Raw genomic sequence first — 5,868 nt, forward strand, 5'->3', positions numbered from 1 at the left:
GTGATGGTGAAAATCAAATATTCACAAAAATCTTTAACTTGAATAGCCTCTTATTAATTTTAAGAGAAACTCATTCCGTGGAACAGGACAATACTGTAATGGATTGTCGAATCTCTCCCTGATTTTCCAAATAAAATGATGAAATAATCAATTTTTTTGTCTTAACCATTTGCTATCAACAGTACAAAGAATTTCTATAAACTTGTGGCTGACAATAAAAACCAGAGATGAACGAAGGAAAAAAGGAAAAGCATTAAGTTAGCAAAGACAACAGAATATGCACGTAAGTAGACCTGTCTCATATCAAATCTCAAGGGGCACCAAATTTCTTGTCATATAGTTTTAAGTAATATTTTGCAGAAAGGTTAATAGCAAAACTAGAGTTTCTAAAACCTCTTTCACATAAACAAGCCAATGCAATGGCACAAGGACTATAATTTACTTATTTCTGGCATTCATCGCAACATAACCAGAAATTAGCATAAGAGAGTTTTCTCCACCAACAGTGGTTTAGATAAATGTTGACAAAAAATACCAGACTTCCAGTGATAATACTGAGTTCTAAGACTCATCATTACAGAACCCAGAAATTTCCCCTAAGAGTAGGTTTTTTCTCCAAATCTATTTTCCAGGTGTAGGACTCAGCAGAAGAACATCGAACTGCGCACATTCTTGTGAAGTCGAGGCAATGCAGGGACCGGAACAACACCAGCTGTCGTAACTCCACCATGGCTCGAGGATGTCTCTGACAGTTCATCAAACTTTATAAACTGCGCCACCTGTGCTGCTGCCAAGTGGGCATAACATATAGGTGCAACTGCACGGAAAGAAAACGAAGTTCATCAGATCACCATAGGAGGAATAGTATGTGATCATATTCTATCGTTAACACCTTAAAAGCCAGTAAAGAATCATAATTTCAGAAAAAGCACTACTAGAAAAACATAATGATTATTCTTACCTACAGAGATGGCTGTGGTACTCCTCTGATACCTGCAGTCCAGTAGTAGAAAAGATAAATGAAACCTCTCAAGGAAGAATTTGAACAAGTAGTAGCATCCATTCATAGAAGGAGATTGCTTGCTTAAACGTAAGACAGAGAATAGACTAGCTCTTGCATGTCATCTGCTGAGAATCCAATTTCATCATGCAGAACATGGTAGTGTGTGGGTCGTGTTGTTCCCTGAATAGCACAAAGATGACAGAAACTCATCACGGGAAGCAATTAATAAGAATCGCGGAGCTGACTCAAAGAAGGGATTTACAAACTCACAATAGGCCCATTATGAGCACACATGTAGAAGTCATTGGTCTTTGGATGGCAGATGGCATTATCAATCACACTGGCATAGAAAGATATTTCAAGGAAGTTTCTACAGAACCAATCAATCAAAATATACTCCACTAATAATGCAAGCTAGGTAGCTAAAAGTACAAACCAGGAGGAACATTATCCGGTGAGTTGGTCCGGAAAAACTTTGTGTGGTGGTTCTTTTGTGCAACAATGACTGTGAACTTTGGAGACCAATTTTCCTCCAAATGATTGCAGGCCTAGAGAATACAGTCATATTTAGTGATCAGAAAGAGAACAGGTGCCATGGAAAAACTAAGCTGCTGTTACTGCACATTCAAACCTCGATAATTTGATTCAGCTCGATGTTTATGACTTGGTTGAACTGGGACTCACTAACTCCATCTCTGTACATCGATGGAAGCTTAATCATTAGTAATGATAAACTTTTAATGTGCAGGAATGAGAAGAACCATAAAATATACTTTGGTCTCGAGAGTAGTGCTGTGATGTAATAGTTTAAGTCTATCCTTAAGTTAGATGTTCCATAAAATCAATAACACTAAATTAGAGAACTTTAAAGCATAGTGCAGGTACACACAAGAATTAAAGCCCTCAGAAGTAATGTCTTCCATTGTTTTTATGTTTTTGCTTCAAGTCTACTCGAGAAGGGGAGAAAAGATTGTGACGAATAGGGGAAACTTTGGACAAAATGTAGATATGGGACAACAACATCTAGTTCCAGATTCACAGAACTACATTTGAGCAACTGTTTCAAGACTGAATCAGTTCGCTTAACTTGCTTTAGAAATTATACCTGAAAATAATGATATGTTCAGGTTTCACTTTGTTAGAACTTGTGTAGAAGTCCTTCAACAGCTCCCTGGAAACATGACAAACTTCTTAAGCAACAAAAATGGGGACATTCAATGTACTACATAGCATAGAGAGTATTCTAGTATCAATTATAATCAGCTCGACACAATAAATATAAACATTTAAAAACGAACAACGACATTGAGTCAGCAACTACCTGAAAAGGCCCTCATCTTCAGTATCTGATACTTTCTTGTACAAAGAATCTATCATCTCCAGCTTTGGTGACTGAGTACAAACAGCTGCTCGATAGCGTGAAATAAAGGGCCATTGTCTAGAACTAACCACCTGGTGATTTCAAATACAAAAATCAGTGTTATCTAAGACCAAGAGAAGTAAGCAGAGTATAAAACGAGCAATAATCTTTTACTACCGCTGCAATGGATGGAACATAGGTGAGCCATGAGAGACATCCATCCCAATAATGATAGTTGGGACTTTTGAAATCTGAGGTAATACAGGGTTAAGCTCCATAGTCAAAAAGGAATTCATGCCTCCCAGCTGCAAAGAAGCACCAGATATAGAAGAGATGTTTAATCAATCAGGAGTCGCTAATAATTGGTGTAAAAACTTTTTGTCAATTCAAATCTTGCCTTTGCATTGATCTTCAGGAGCACATTGGTAAGGTACTGATCATTGACCTTTGTAGGAGCAATGCATTGTGTAACAACTCCAAGATTAGCTAAGTTCCTTTTCTTCCAGGGGCCTTCAATAGGGAAAATTACCAGAAACATTATTATATAAAAATTTCAAATGTAAGATCCAGAAGAAACGAAGATTAGTTGGTTCTTAGAAAGAAACCATAAAGGTCAGAGTTCTTTCTCTCTGGTAGGATGCAGAGAAGGAACTGAGGTGCATCTGGAAGTTTTGATCTCAACAGTTCTAGCATCTTCTCAACTCTCACAGGAGCAGGGTTGCGCCTGAACTGCTGATTCTCCTCAAAGATATGAGCAAATGGTGGATTGATAAACTACATAGATGATAGAACACATTAATGAAGCAGAAGTATGATTTAAACAAACACACACGCACATATTACACCCCAGAGTTGGAAAGGTACTCACCATTCCTTTCATTTTCCCACACCTTTGTAGATCCATACAAAGCTTACGGATATCACAGCGGGCAGAGAAGTTCACAACTGCCCAACGCTCGAGTTTGGCCGGTACAACCAATTGCTGTTTTGTTAAGACTCCAATTCAGTGGACTAGCATTGATTAATCATGGGGAGAAAGTAAAAAATGTTGAGGAGATACCTACCTTCTGGTTAAAATTCCACCTTCCTTTTATAGGAAGCAAGTCTTGTTGATGCCCTACCCTCAACTGTAGTACAAGTAATAAGAAATGTTGAGTCTTGTCAGCCATACTGTACAAACTCAAAGTCTATAATCTACAAGAGATCAACAACAGAAGGACATTGAACATCGACTATGTCACCTTTGGTGTTGGCAAGACACGACCTTCGACTTGAGTAAACTGATCATTGATTGAAATACCAGCAGATTCAAGAAGAGGGTCAGCCTTATAGTTGCTGGTCTTTAGAGCCTGCAATTTTACACGACAGTGAAATGCATAGCTTGAATGAAATGAGGACAAGCTACAATTAATTCAAGAGCTTACATCAGTCAATGTTCTCATCCTTTCTTGGGGCTTTTGCCGGGATTTTTCTACAAGGGCTGCTCTTTGTAGATTGGACAACGCCTTGGTGTAGCGCTGCAGAGACACCAGAGAACAAAGCTGACAAGACAGAAGGAAAAATTGTGAGGTCACAACCTTAAAAGCTGCATATATGAAATGTAACTTGTCTAGTACCTCAAGAGGAATAAAAGTTGGGTGTTTTGGTTTGCCAACGTTAATGCAAGGGAAATCTCCAGAATATCGCAAAGGAATACGGCGATGATGAGTGAAGTACTCATAAACAGTAGTCTCAACCTCTTGCACTTCCCCACTTCCACTTTTCTGCTTCAACATGAAACTGAAATGCAAAACAACTGAGATGTAATATGTGCTCCATAGCAAATCAGTCAAGAAAATGTGAAAAGGAAAAATGGATTCATAATGAACAAACTGACGTCTGCTCTTTGCAAGGCTTTTCTGTGAGGCCGGTGATTTTGAATTCCCTATTTGAGGGGCTGGCCGTGATCCTCAGACTCTTCAGCGTCCTCTTTGCCTGGACAGAGGAGCAAATATGAAAATTAAAAAGTTACTGTTGCAGGACAAAGAGAATGAGTAATAATTACCTTGGACCAATCAATCTGGTAAGGATCTCTTGCATTTTGATTCGCAAGAAGGAAGTCTATCAATGGCCCAGGCTGCACAATCATTGTGGTTGATACATCTGCAAATTCATAAGTTATAAGATAGTGAATTGGGGATGAGAAAATGTAGTGATTTTCTGGATAAAAATTTACCCATGTTCAACGAAAGGCCTCCTTGCGTGGCCCGAAAGCTTGAATGGAAACCTCGGCATCCTAGGACTCCTCCACCAAGATCAACGAAGTTTCTAGGCTCATTGTGGAAAAAAGATTGGCGCACAATAAGGCAGCCCCTGTAACAAAAAAACACGAGTTTTAGTAAACCAGAAAAGTTATCAAAGCAGAAAAATAAGCTAACTCCATACCGTTTGGCAGCATGCTGCCTCAGAACTATATCAAGCACTCTCACAGCCTCTTGGTACTGTTCAGAGTCTTGTCCCCGTAGTGCGTTGGCAATTGCTTGCATCGGTATTCTCGCAGCATACTTAATTACCACTTTATATGCCTTGGATTAAGGCTGCCTCTTTGACCTTTTCCGATCAACTTCACTGGGGCTCCCTTCAGGGCTGACTCGAGTGCTTCTGTACACATGAAGCAAAACTTTAGTTGATAAATACAATTGGTTTATATTAAAAGGAAAGCATTTAATAGAGATGCTAAAAAGAAAGTTCGGAACTGCACCTAGACGAAGAGATATCCTCCAGGACAACAGTGAACTCAAACTTGTTACCCGGTAGTGCACCAATAGTGAACAGGCTCTTCTCCCCGTCATAGGCAAAATTTTTGTTGGCCAGCTCTATTGAATATGTTTGTTGGACCTTGTCAAGAATTTTTCGTCCAATGCCTTTTACCTCTACGGGATTTCCGTCTTCATAATTTAGAGCAACCTGAGGCAATAATGATCATTATTATCCAGTTCAATTTTGAGATTTATTCAAGTCAGGTTGCACATTGTACTTCGGCTCAATGAAATTGAATGTAATATAAATAGATGAAAGCTTACACTATAATGGTAGAAGTGCCCATCAGAATTGGTTATCCCTACTTTAAAATGGTTGGTGAGTAGGCGAATCTTTCTTTTGAACCTATTCCTTGCCGAGCCATAGGAGCACGGTTTGGTTTTGTTGTTGTAGCTTCATCTTTAGCAGATGCCATTTCTAGTAATTAACCTAAGACCAAAGAAACTAAACTCAATTCATTAATATATTCAGATAGAAGTTAAAAGCAATAGTAATGGAATTGTAAGTGCCATTAGCTTTACAAAATGATACAGTATCATCTTTCAGGTGGGAAAAGACCTAAATATAATCAAGTCTGCTTTATATATGCTGTCAGTTTGTTAATACCTCTAAATGATCAGTAAGTGAATTCAAATTTACTAATCAATATTTTAATTGGTACCAAAAAGAACAAAACAAAAATGATGTGATATGATTGAATGTTGTA

General features: G+C 38.4%; 1 pseudogene; it reads right to left on the reverse strand.

Annotated features, from left to right (window-relative positions):
• Positions 1 to 301: 301 nt before the first annotated feature.
• On the reverse strand, positions 302 to 5,580 carry LOC132635316 (protein argonaute 4A-like; annotated as a pseudogene).
• Between the last annotated feature and the right edge of the window lie 288 nt (positions 5,581 to 5,868).

The sequence above is a fragment of the Lycium barbarum genome, chromosome 4 (genome assembly GCF_019175385.1).
Source record: "Lycium barbarum isolate Lr01 chromosome 4, ASM1917538v2, whole genome shotgun sequence".
NCBI classification, from domain to species: Eukaryota; Viridiplantae; Streptophyta; class Magnoliopsida; order Solanales; family Solanaceae; genus Lycium; species Lycium barbarum.